The sequence below is a fragment of the Phyllobates terribilis genome, unplaced genomic scaffold (assembly GCF_046119375.1).
Source record: "Phyllobates terribilis strain yellow unplaced genomic scaffold, ASM4611937v1 Scaffold_11__3_contigs__length_659146591, whole genome shotgun sequence".
NCBI lineage: Eukaryota > Metazoa > Chordata > Amphibia > Anura > Dendrobatidae > Phyllobates > Phyllobates terribilis.
The window spans coordinates 540,205,051-540,218,568 of record NW_027362771.1 but is presented as its reverse complement, the minus strand read 5'-3'; positions in this window follow the sequence as shown (position 1 = coordinate 540,218,568).

Here is a 13,518-nt window from a genome sequence, read left to right as displayed (position 1 = left end):
ATTCATGTACTTACGGTGGTTCTGCAGACATATTAATTTAATGATGACGGTTCTGGTGATGTAGTCAAGTACTGATGGTGGGTCTGTTGATGTGTTCATGTACTTATGGTGGATCTAGTGATGCATTCATGTACTGATTGTGGTTCTGGTGACGTATTAATGTCCTGATGGTGTTTCTGGTGACATATTCAGTTATTGATGGTAGTTCTGGTGACATATTTATTTACTGGTGATGTTTCTGGTGCCATATTCATGAACTATTGATTGCTGTGGTGCTCTAATTATGTACTGATGATGATTTTAACTTCCTATTAATACACTGATGATGGTTCTGGTGATGAATACATCACCAGAATCATCATCACTAAATGAATACAGCACCAGAACAACTATCACTACAAGAATATGTCACCAGAAATGGAATACATCACCAGAACCACCATCAGTTTTGTGCAAGCAGTATTTGTATCCCTTTATTTATAATGGGGGTCTGTTTATTTTCCATTAGGGTATCTGCCCAATGTTGGACACCTTAATTGAAATTAAATGGCCCCAATTATAGTTATGCTTTATTCGTTTCCATGACTATCCTTGGGTTCTACATTTAAAATATAGGACGTCAGCGATGACTATCGCTATTTTTTCCCCTGTATTGTGTAAATGATTGATTATGTATCAAATTTTGAAAGCACTCCCTGTTAAGCCACATCCCTAAAGAACACCACTTTCTTTTACCTATCAGAGGGGAAGTGGGGAGGTGCATTAGGAGTCCTGTTACCTTACCTTCTGAGCCATTCCTTCGCTTTAGGGTTGGGGTGGTGGCGCGATTGGCTTCATCAGCCTAGGGCACCAAAATACCTTGTCCCGGCCTGATGTGCAATGAGAGCAGGGACGGACATCGGGCCCATATACTATTGTTCCACAAAGATCCCCTATTATTTTTGTCCCCCCCTGAATGAGCGCAATAAAAAAAGGTTGAAAAAAACTAGCCACCAAGCCAGTGTCTGTACCAAACCATATAATATCCAATAATGCAATAAGACAAGCAAGGTACGGACTTCAAAAATATTTCAAGGTTAAGTCATGTGGAAGAAATTAATTACATCTTATTACAATTTACCCCTGTCAAGACAAGATGAGAGAGCTAGTAAACAGTCTGTTCTTGAAATGAATGTGTTAGGGTATGTGCAGACTATCTGGAGCCGGCTGCGGCCCGAGGCTGCCGAGAAGCCACCTCTGGCTTCCATTCATTATGCAAATGAGCGCTGGCCTCTTTTTTTTTTCTCTCACATGCAGACTTTCCCCATAGAGATTAGGTCTATGGGGAAAGACCGCATGCAGACCTGCCCGAGAAACTGACATGCTGCGGTGTGGAAAGACGCGCCGCATGTCAATTTCCGTGGGTGTGCCGCAGACGCATAGCGGACATGGGATTTGCATAAATCCCATCCACTATGCTGTAACATCTGGCCGCTGCGGGTTGCACTCAGTGCACTTGCGCTGCGTCAAATCCGCAGTGAACACTGATCGTGTGCACATACCCTTGGAAGAAGGAAAAATGGACAATTGTAAGGATCTAAGCAACTCTGACAAGGGATACATTTTGATGGCTAGACAACTGGACACACTTATTCATTCCTCACCCAATAGCATCCAAAACTTTTCCTAAATATCCCCCATCCCCTGGAATTCTGTGCCCCAACACGTCCAATTATCTGCCACATTCGGATCCTTCAGATGGAACTTGAAAACCCACCTCTTCAAAAAAGACTACAGCCTGCCATAACCCTGCTGCCTCCTCACCACCACTGCAGCTGCCGCCTCACCAACACCGTAGCTGCTGCAACCCCCCAACCTACTGTCTCCTTCCCCACCATCCTGTAGAATGTAAGCCTGCAAGGGCAGGTTCTCCTCCCTCTGTACCAGTCTATCATTGTTAGTTTGTTTACTGTAAGTGACATCTGTATTTTGTATGTAACCCCTTCTCATGTACAGCACCATGGAATCAATGGCACTATATAAATAATAATAATAATCAGAATATCTTTAAAACGGCATGTCTTGCCTTAAAATTAGTCATCAATATGAGATCAGTAGTGACCCAAAACCTGGCGCCCCCAGCAATTCACTCTTAGCAGGTCCTGCAACCATTAGACATACTCTACGCAGTGTATGGAGCCAGAAGACCACTACTGCTCCATACACTGTGTAGTAGCAGTTTTCAGGTACTGTAGAGCAGTTCCTATTGAAGTAAATGGAAGTTGAGCTGCAGTACTGGAGATTGACCACTACACATTAGAAAAAACTGAAAATTGCCTAGTGGGAAGGGCTAAAGGATAAGAAAGTATGAAAAATGACAATTTTTCTAAAAGTTTGTACTCTGGATTAATTATTTTCACCAGGTACTGTATGATAATTTGATACATCAAAGATGGAATGTTAATATTGTCCATTGTTTACTAGCAGAATTATGAATGCAGCTCTGGAATACACATTAATACATAATACATACATATAGGAAAGTGATGTTCACAGATTTAAGGTAATCTAGAGACATTTAGAAAGTTGAGACCATAGAATGAGAACACTTATACTATGTGAAGATGTCTACTAACCTCCAGGACCCTTTTCACATAGTCTTAATACCATAATTTACCTTTCTTTCCTGTATGATCTTGAATGTTCCCCATTTCTTTTTTTTTTCAATGCTAAATTGTCAAATATGTAGCTCTGTGCTGTGTCCTTTAGCAGTGTTGGTCAGCATCAGATGTAACTAAGAAACTCTGCATGTAATATATATACATATTTATTACCTCATAAGATGGGAGACCACAAAGAAAACGGAAGAGAGTGGTCAGCAGCCTGCAAGCTAAGATTTACCAAACTTCCTAAACGTATTATATAGAGTTAACAAAACTTCAACCCCCCTAGAGTCAAAACCATGATTTCCCCTTCCTGATCGAGCCTCATTTTTCAAATCTGAAATGTATCACTATATGCGGTAATCAGTCTTGAATACTTCTACATATTCCATTGATTATGAGATTGTTTTTTGTGACACATTGTACTTTATGTTAGTGGTAAATTTAGGTGAAAATGATTTGAATTTATTTATAAAAAATATCTGAAATTTGCTGAAAATTTGGAAAAAGTAGCAATTTTAAACTTTATATTTTTATGCCAATAAAGGTGTTTTCCACTTTCAGAAAACCCCTACCCTTAGGAGGTGTTCAGAACTGAGTCTCCACCACTGTTTCTGATGTCTGGAAACTCATTGCTTTACTCAAGGAGGATGAGGAAATCCCTGTTTGTTCTTTAGAAAAAAAGAAAACTGCTCCTGTGGACACAAGTTTTCTGAAAATAAAAAAAACTATTTGAACCATAAAGTCATTACCACTCAAAAGAAATTGATAAATAGCATTTACCATATGTCTACTTTACATCAGCATCATTTTTCAAACATCATTTTATCCTTTTGGTTAAATAAAATGTTAGAAAGTTTAAAAGTTTGCCAGTAATTTTTTCATATTTTTTTTTCTAGGAAATTTACAAAAAATATTTTTTAAGGGCCTATTCACTTTTGATGTAACTTTGAGGGGCCCATATATTCGAAAACACGTCAAAATAACACAATTTTAAAAACTTCACCCCTCAATGTATTAAAAACCACATTTAGGAACTTTGTTAACCTTTCAGGTGCTAAGCAGAAATGAATACAAAGTGAAATAAAAAAAATGTTAATCTCCTTTATGTCCAACTAGTTAGGGTTCACACCAACAAATTCATGAATTTTCTGTGAAAACACAACATTTTTACAAAAAAATAAAAAGGTTTTATAGCGATTTTGGAATGTCACTGAAAAACACACTGCGAATCCATTGTGTGAACCGACCAGTCCCTGTGGTGAGAGATGGGGGTTTGCAGTGGCAATTGGAGGGGGGAAATGGGCATTTCTTTGGTTAGAGGGTGGTTGGCATTTCTGGGGAATCCTGCAGTCCAGTGATGTACAGTAAGTAAATTTGGTTACCAAAATCTATGTAAGATTGAGGGGTATGTATAGGCTATAAGTGCAATTGAAGGCATGTGCCTAGAGTGGCAGAAAATAAGGGGCGGCACTCTACTATCCAGTTTATTCATTTATTTGTTTCTTCATTCTTATGGAGCGGATATGGTACTGGGCTGGGATGTATTGCACAAAGCAGTATGTAGGAGTTTAGCTGCAGAGTGGACCAATGTGCCATGTTAGGCACCAGCAATGTAAGCAGTGATGCTTTGGCTGCTGATTTTTCAATCATCTTCCTTGTAGTCCCATTCTGCAGGTAATTGAATGAGAGTAGCTCTAGATATTAGCACACTGCTCATCCAATGTGTGCTCATGTTACAGTATTTTTACCTGCTGCTTTGATGATCAGAGCAGGCACAAGGGTAGGCACTAGGCAGGGGAAAAATGCAGCAGCTTGCAGGGGCTACAATTGTATTGAAAAAAAAAATAGAGATTTTCTTGTGGCTGCTGCTCCTAGATGGGGGTCTCTATGGTATTACTAATATTACCCTGCCTGAAGGAAATCAAGATTTACTACAAGACTTATATTTCCAATATCACCGCTATATAAGTCTTAATAATAATAATACCACAATAATAATATTGCAATGTAATAAATACCACCAGACCATAACCAAATAAAACCAGCACATACAATAGTGACCATACTGTAATACTGATCATTAGCCAAAACCACCGTACAAAAACTGATATTATTAACATACAGTGACCATGTAATGGTAATGTCAGTCTTATTATAGCGCTCTGCAGACCATATATAACCCCTGGCAAAAATTATGGAATCACCGGGCTCGGAGGATGTTCATTCAGTTGTTTAATGTTGTTGAAAAAAAGCAGATCACAGATATGGCACAAAACTAAAATCATTTCAAATGGCAACTTTATGGCTTTAAGAAACACTAAAAGAAATCAAGAAAAAAAATGTGGTACTCAGTAAAGGTAATTTTTTTCAGACCAAGCAGAGGGAAAAAATTATGGAATCACCCTGCAAATTTTAATTTCCAAAACTAACACCTGCATCAAATTAGATCTGCTCATTAGTCTTCATCTTAAAAGGAGTGATCACACCTTGGAGAGCTGTTGCACCAAGTGGACTGACATGAATCATGGCTCCAACAGGAGAGATGTCAATTGAAACAAAGGAGAGGATTATCAAACTCTTAAAAGAAGGTAAATCATCACGCAATGTTGCAAAAGATCTTGGTTGCTCACAGTCAGCTGTGTCTAAAATCTGGACCAAATACAAACAACATGGGAAGGTTGTTAAAGGCAAACATACTGGTAGACCAAGGAAGACATCAAAGCGTCAAGACCAGAAACTTAAAGCAATATGTCTCCAAAACAGGAAATGCACAACAAAACAAATGAGGAATGAATGGGAGGAAACTGAAGTCAATGTCTGTGACCGAACTGTAAGAAACCGCCTAAAGGAAATGGGATTTACATACAGAAAAGCTAAACAAAAGCCATCATTAACATCTAAACAGAAAAAAACAAGGTTACAATGGGCTAAGGAAAAGCAATCGTGGACTGTGGATGACTGGATGAAAGTCATATTCAGTGATGAATCGCGAATCTGCATGTGGCAAGGTGATGATGCTGGAACTTTTGTTTGGTGCCGTTCCAATGAGATTTATAAAGATGACTGCATGAAGAGAACATGCAAATTTCCACAGTCATTGATGATATGGGGCTGCATGTCAGGTAAAGGTACCGGGGAGATGGCTGTCATTACATCTTCAATAAATGCCCAAGTTTACATTGATATTTTGGACAGTTTTCTTATCCCATCAATTGAAGGATGTTTGGGGATGATGACATCATTTTTCAAGATGATAATGCATCCTGCCATAGAGCAAAAACTGAAAACATTCCTTGAAAGAAGACACATAAGGTCAATGTCATGGCCTGCAAATAGTCAGGATCTCAATCCAATTGAAAATCTTTGGGGGAAGTTGAAGAAAATGGTCCATGACAAGGCTCCAACCTGCAAAGCTGATTTGGCAACAGCAATGACAGAAAGTTGGAGCTAGATTGATGAAGAGTACTGTTTATCACTCATTAAGTCCATGTCTCAGAGACTGCAAGCTGTTATTAAAGCCAGAGATTGTGCAACAAAATACTAGTGATGTATTGGAGTGTTCTTTCGTGTGTTTGTTTTTCATGATTCCATAATTTTTTCCTCAGAATTGAGTGATTCCATAATTTTTCTCTCTGCTTGGTCTGAAAAAAATTACCCTTACTGAGTACAACATTTTTTATCTTGATTTCTTTTAGTGTTTCTTAAAGCCATAAAGTTGACATTTGAAATGTCTTTAGTTTTGTGCCATGTCTGTGATCTGCTTTTTTTCAACAACATTAAACAACTGAATGAACATCCTCCGAGCCCGGTGATTCCATAATTTTTGCCAGAGGTTGTATGTGGGTGCTGTACAGATTGTCACTAGTAATGTTCTCGATGATCGTAGTCTTTCATTTTCCTTTCTGTTTTACATTCGGCCCAGACCGTTATGATCTCTTCTTCCATCCATAACTCATCCCTGCAAAATGTAACACAGAGACCACTTTATGCAAATTGTCTCTTCACAGAGGAAGAGGACTAGAACTGTAGTGCCACCTATTGGAAGTAGCAATCCTAAAAGTCAATATCGACCCTTTATCGAGCTTTGTCATATGACGTAGGATAAAAGTCAAACCAAGAATCTCAATTTGCAGGAATCTCTGTGTTTCGGGGTACTGCCCCTCTTCAGTGCAAAGTGTGAGATCTGGTTTGACTGGGTGAGAGGCATCTGACCAGGATTCAAGGGGTAACGTTTCCCACTCTCCGCAAGGAGAAACTTTGTTCCTTGGATCCCTTAGAGACCACTTTGGCTTATTGTTTTTCCAGAACCCTCCCCACATTCCCCAGCTCTACACAAACTATATAGTGCTATTACCAGTGCGCTAGACAGTAATAATGTCCTTCTGTGTCCTGCATAGTAATAGTACCCACCTATTGTGTCCCACGCAATAACAGTGCCCCCATATTGTTATGATCTGCAACATGAACTAAGCAAAGATAGGGGAAGGCTGTCCCTACAGTAAGACTAAGCTGAATCCCTACGATGTAGCGGGCTGCCTGTTCCTAGCGAACAGACCCACCTTAGTCCTCGGCAAGTCTGAACGAAGACCTATAGCATTAAGGGATGGGTCCCTAAAAGAACTAAGGACTGGGACAAAAAATGGACACCTCCTAAACAGAGAAGTTGTTGCAGAACAAAAAGACAAACTGACAAAAAAGTACTAGAGGTCCCAGAAGGACCAAGCGAACTGACAGAGAAGGGCACAGAAGCACCAAGCTAGAGAAACAGTCAAACACTGAAGTCCAGCACAGCCAGGAGGGTGGAGCTGGAATATAAAGGCAGATGTCACGTGACCGCAAAACGCAAGATGGAAAAAACAAACAGGAGGGTTCTAACAGTACTCCCTCTTTTATGAGGATCCTCCGGATCCCCCAGGCCTATCCGGAAACCTCCTGTGGAAAGCTTTAACAAGCCTAGGAGCAGAGACATCATCCGTCCTTACCAAGGAGTTGTCTTCGGGACCGAAACCCTTTCAGGAGACAAGATACTGTAATCTCCCTCTATGCCATCTAGAATTCAAGATACGAGAAATTTCATATTCGCCGTCTTCCACCACAGGAGGAACTGTGACAGTGGCGTCCCTATCAGATACATCAGCCTTTTTCAACAAGGAAACATGAAACACAGGATTAATCTTCCAGGAAGTAGGGACATCCAACCTAACAGCAGACGGGTTAACAACCTGAAGCACTTTAAATGGACCCACAAACTTGGGACCCAGTTTTTTAGAGGGAATCCTCAACAGCAGGTTCTTCGAGGACAACCAAACCATGTCACCCACAGTAAACAAAACCTCCTTACGTTTCCTGTCAAAATACTTCTTGGGCTTCTTGTTAGCCTCCTGAAGGTTACCACGTACATTAGTCCAAACTCTCTCCAAATCACCGGAAAAATTCTCCTCCTTCAGCACCGCCGACCCCAATTTGGAGAACGAACCAAAAGACGGATGTCTCCCAGTACAACAAAAAAAAGGAGAACACCCAGCAGAGGAGGATGTATGATTGTTAAGAGCAAATTCTGCGAGAGGCAGAAACTCAGACCACACCTCATGATTGTCCACCACAAAACAACGCAAAAACTGTTCAACATCCTGGTTCTTTCTTTCAGTCTGTCCATTAGACTCAGGATGATAACCAGACGAAAATGACAAATGGACTCCCAACCTGTCACAAAAAGCACGCCAAAAGCGAGCCACAAACTGAGGCCCTCTATCAGAAACAATATCCGTGGGAACGTCATGGAGCTTGACAATCTCCTTAACAAACGACTTAGCGAGTGTTTTGGCGCAGGGCAACTTAATGAATGGAACCAAATGACACATCTTACTAAAATGGTCCACAACCACCCAGATGACAGTAAAACCCTCGGACACAGGAAGATCAGTAATAAAATTCATTGTGAGATGCGTCAAAGGTGCACTAGGAACCTCCAGAGGGTAAAGCAACCCCGTAGCAGGGGTATGTGAAGCCTTTGACCTAGCAAACACCGTACATTGACGCACCCACTTGATGACTTCCTTCTGCCATCCAGGCCACCAAAAACTGCGACTGATAAGTCTCTTAGTCTCCGAAATTCCTGGATGACCTGCCAACCGAGACTCATGACACTCCACAAACAAATCTCTCCTAAAGACTCTAGGCATGAACAACTTCCCATGGGGAGTGCTAGATGGAGCATCATCTTGAGCTTTCAGAATCCCATTCTCCAAAACGGAGTCCAATGCCGCCACCACAACTCCTTTCTGTAAAATGCTCTCCTCCTCCTCGGCACCGACCGTAGGAGAGAAGCTGCGAGATAAAGCATCGGCTTTAATATTCTTAGTACCAGGGAAATAAGTAACAGAAAAATGAAACCGAGAAAAAAAAAGTGCCCACCTAGCTTGACGGGCATTCAAGCGCTTGGCAGCATCCAGATGGATCAAATTCTTATGATCTGTGAAAACCTGAAAAGGAAATCTAGCGCCCTCCAAAAAAATACGCCAATGTTCAAACGCGAGTTTAATAGCCAGCAGCTCCCAATTTCCAACATCATAATTCAGTTCGGGTTTCGAAAAAAATTTCGAAAAGAAGGCACAAGGATGTACTCCACCCTTGTTCTCCTGAGACAAAACTGTTCCGACCCCCACCGATGGAGCATCGACCTCGCCCAAAAAAGGCCTGGTCTCAACAGGCAGCATAAGGATAGGGGCAGAACTGAACCTCTCCTTGAGATACTCAAACGCTTCAATAGCCTCAGTAGTCCACTGGGCCGTATTCGAACCTTTCCTGGTGAGATCAGTTAGAGGTTTAACAATTACAGAAAAATTCTTAATGAATTTCCTGTAATAATTGGCAAAACCCAAAAATCTCTGTATAGATTTCAAACCAATAGGCCTAGGCCATTCCTGCACAGCCAGAACCTTCACGGGGTCCATCTCAAAGCCCTCGCTGGAGACAATGTAGCCCAAAAAACTAATTTTCTGCATAGCGAACTCACATTTCTCCAGCTTAGCAAAGAGTGAATTATCACTCAATAACTGCAAAACTTCACGTACACTCTGCCAATGGGACTCTAGATCTGGAGAGTAAATCAAAATGTCATCTAAATACATAACCACATTCTTGCCAATCAAAGGTCTCAGGATGTCATTAATAAGGTTCTGAAAAAAAGCAGGTGCATTGGTAAGACCAAAAGGCATCACCAGATTCTCAAAATGACCTACCGGAGTGCTAAGAGCAGTTTTCCATTCATCACCGTCCTTCACTCGTAACAAATTGTATGCCCCCCGAGATCAATTTTAGAGAACCACTTGGTCCCCACTAACTGGTTAAACAAGTCAGGAATTAACGGCAATGGGTAGGAATTGCGTACCGTAATCTTATTAATTTCACGAAAATCCAGACATGGACGTAAACCCCCGTTCTTTTTTTCAACAAAGAAAAATCCAACTGCCACAGGCGACTTAGATGGTCTAATGTGACCAGCAGCCAGGCTAGTCTGTATGTATTACTCCAAGGCCTTTCTTTCAGGGATAGTCAGATTAAACAAGCGACTCTTGGGAAGAGTAGCTCCCGGAACAAACTCAATGGCGCAATCATAATCCCTATGAGGAGGAAAAACTTGTGACTCCTCCTCCGAAAAAACCCTCCAAAAACCTTGAATAGGTACAGGTAATACCCTTTTTTCCACAGCCGCAATGCAACCTTTACAACATTTATCATAGCACTTCGGACTCCAAGACTTAATCACATTAGTAGACCAGTCCAGTAAAGGATTGTGTAGTTTTAACCAAGGCAATCCTAGAACAACCGGAGAGGGTAAATTATCTAAAACAACCAAGTCCAAAATTTCTTGGTGAACTCCATTGACAGTGAGGGAAAATGCAGCAACCTTGTGAGTAATACATTTCAAGGGAGTGTTATCAATTGCAATCACAGAAATAGGTGAAGACAAAGGTTTGGATTTCAATTTAAGATTTTCCAAAAACCCTTTATCAATCACATTAAGTGTTGAACCACAATCCACAAATACCTGAAATTCAATCAAATCTCCCTGCAAAGTAGTACTCCCAGAAAGAAATACTCCTGCAGAGCGTAAACAAGGTATATGGGTGTAACTGACCTTTTTTTTTTCTTTACTTAAATGACGCTCACAATACTTAATCAAATGGTCAGCTTTACCACAATAAAGACACAATCCCTCGGCGAACCTCTGGTCTCTTTCCTGAGAGCGGAGTGACATCGCCCCAACCTCCATCGGTTCTCCGCCGTCAGAGCAGATTTTCTGGGGACTAGTAACTGACATTACAGGAGTCTTTACCTCATTCTGTCTAAATCTCAGTCTCCTGTCCACAGGAACAGCTAATTGCATGGCATCCTGCAGAGTCTCAGGCGCAGGGAATGCAACTAGCAGATCCTTAACCCTTTCACTCAGACCAGCAAGAAATAAACATTTCAACGCAGGATCATTCCATTTAACTTCTGAGGCCCATCTCCTGAAGTGTGTGCAATAATTTTCAACCTCACCTGACCCCTGATTCAAACGCCTGAGTTCAGCCTCCGCAGATGAGATTCCATCAGGATCGTCATATAATAGCCCCATAGCAGAAAAAAATTCTTCAACAGACCTTAAACATGGATCATTAGGTTGGAAAGAAAAGGCCCACCCCTGTGGTTCATTGCGCAAAAGTGACATAATAAAAGCAATGCGCTGTGATTCATATAACAAACAAGCATTTTTAAAGAAAAAAAAATCTTGCTGTTTACCATAAAAAACATCAGGCAGTCCTACCTTGGGTTCGACAAAATACGCTCCAGAACAGCTACTCACGTGTTGCTGTAGCTCGGCCACCTACAGAGACAATCCCTGCAGGCGTTGAGCCAAATCCTGGATGGAAACCATACTGATCCCCGAATTTCTTTCCTTTTAGTTTTTTGGGCTGGACTTACTGTTATGATCTGCAACATGAACTAAGGAAAGATAAGGGAAAACTGTCCCTACAGTAAGATTAAGCTGAATCCCTACGATGTAGCGGGCTGCCTGTTCCTAGCGAACAGACCCACCTTAGTCTTCGGCTAGTCTTAACGAAGACTTATAGCATAAGGGGAGGGGTCCCTAAAAGAACTAAGGACTGGGACAAAAAATGGGACACCTCCTAAACAGAGAAGTTGTTGCAGAACAAAAAGACAAACTAACAAAAAAGTACTAGAGGTCCCAGAAGGACCAAGCGAACTGACAGAGAAAGGCACAGAAGCACCAGGCTAGAGAAACAGTCAAACACTGAAGTCCAGCACAGCCAAAAGGGTGGAGCTGGAATATAAAGGCAGATAGTCACGTGACCGCAAAACACAAGATGGAAAAAACAAACAGGAGGGTTATAACACATGTAGCATAATGGTCCGTCACAGACACCATATACAGTGGGGGGAATAATTATTTGATCCCTTTCTGTTTTTGTAAGTTTGCCCACTGACTAAGACATGAACAGTCTATAATTTTAAGGGTAGGTTAATTTTAACATTGAGAGATAGAATATCCAAAAAGAAATCAAGAAAATCACATTGTATAAATTAGATAATTTTTTTTTTGCATTTTGCAGTGAGAAATAACTATTTGATCCCCTACAAACCATTATGAGTTCTGGCTCCTACAGACCAGTTAGATGCTCCTAATCAATTTGTTACCTGCATTAAAGACAGCTGTCTTACATAGTCACCTGTATAAAAGACTCCTTTCCACAGACTCATGTGTCACTAAGCCACGCCCCCTTGTGGTCATGTGCCACTAAGCCACGCCCCCTGCTGTCTGGTACAGCGTGGTTGGTTGTCCTGGGGGGCTGGGGCTGTCTCTAGTTTATTTAAAGGCTCCGTGGGCTCCGCCCCGGTGCCTAGTCTATCTCTTTCTTACCTGGGGTGAGGTCTCTGGCAGTAAATGCAGTGTGTGAGAGTCATTGTCAAGGGTTCCTGCTGAGAGCTCCCTAGTCATCCTAGCCATCAATTAGGGCTAGGGGAATGCCGTGAGCAGCACGCTCTACCGTGTCGGTTCACCGGTTGGTGTCCACGCCACGGAGGCGTCCTTGCTACCGATCCAGTATTCCAGGGTCCACCATCGTATGTGTGGTCACACTGCCGCTTTTACACCCATGTGTTGGGTGCTGCAGAGATTCTCCTCCTCTTTTGGAACTTAGGTTCCTGGCCTGCAGCTATCTGCGGCTCTATTCGCCGCCATCTAGTGCTCAGGCGTTTCATGCTGTCAAATCCTTCCTGCTCTGCACAGCGGTGTCTTGCAGTGCAGAGGTTTATTAGTTTTGTTTCTGGAGTGTTGTTAACTCCCAGCATTGTACCTTGTTTAGTTACTACTAGTGTGTGCACTTAACACACTGGTTCCTTTCTTTCTCTGTGCTTAGCTGAACATTCCTCTGGGACTCAGCTGCTGCAGCTCCTCTGCAGTCCGGTGGACCCTGACCTGTCCTTTAAGTTTTATTTTATTTTATTAAAGGACACGCCAGCATAATGTGGCACCCCAGGGGTCCGGTTGCCACAGTGGCATTGCCTCCCTCACAAGAGGTGATGCCATGCCTGAAAGCAAGCAGGGGTCCCCTAATCAGGTTTTACTAAGCATGTGACAAGCCCAGGGGATGGGGATGACTCGGTTACCCGGTACGCGGTGGTCAACTCCCGGGCCCGTACTCTGGGGTCTCTCTTTAAAAAGGCGTTGATAGATATCAAGTTTATAAAAGTTTGTGACGCCACCTATGGTTTCTGATGATATTCACCAGCGCTGCGCAGTCCACTGAGGCCGGTGATAAGGCAGCTAGATGGTATAGCTCCCCACAGGTGGAGCTGGGCCTCAGGG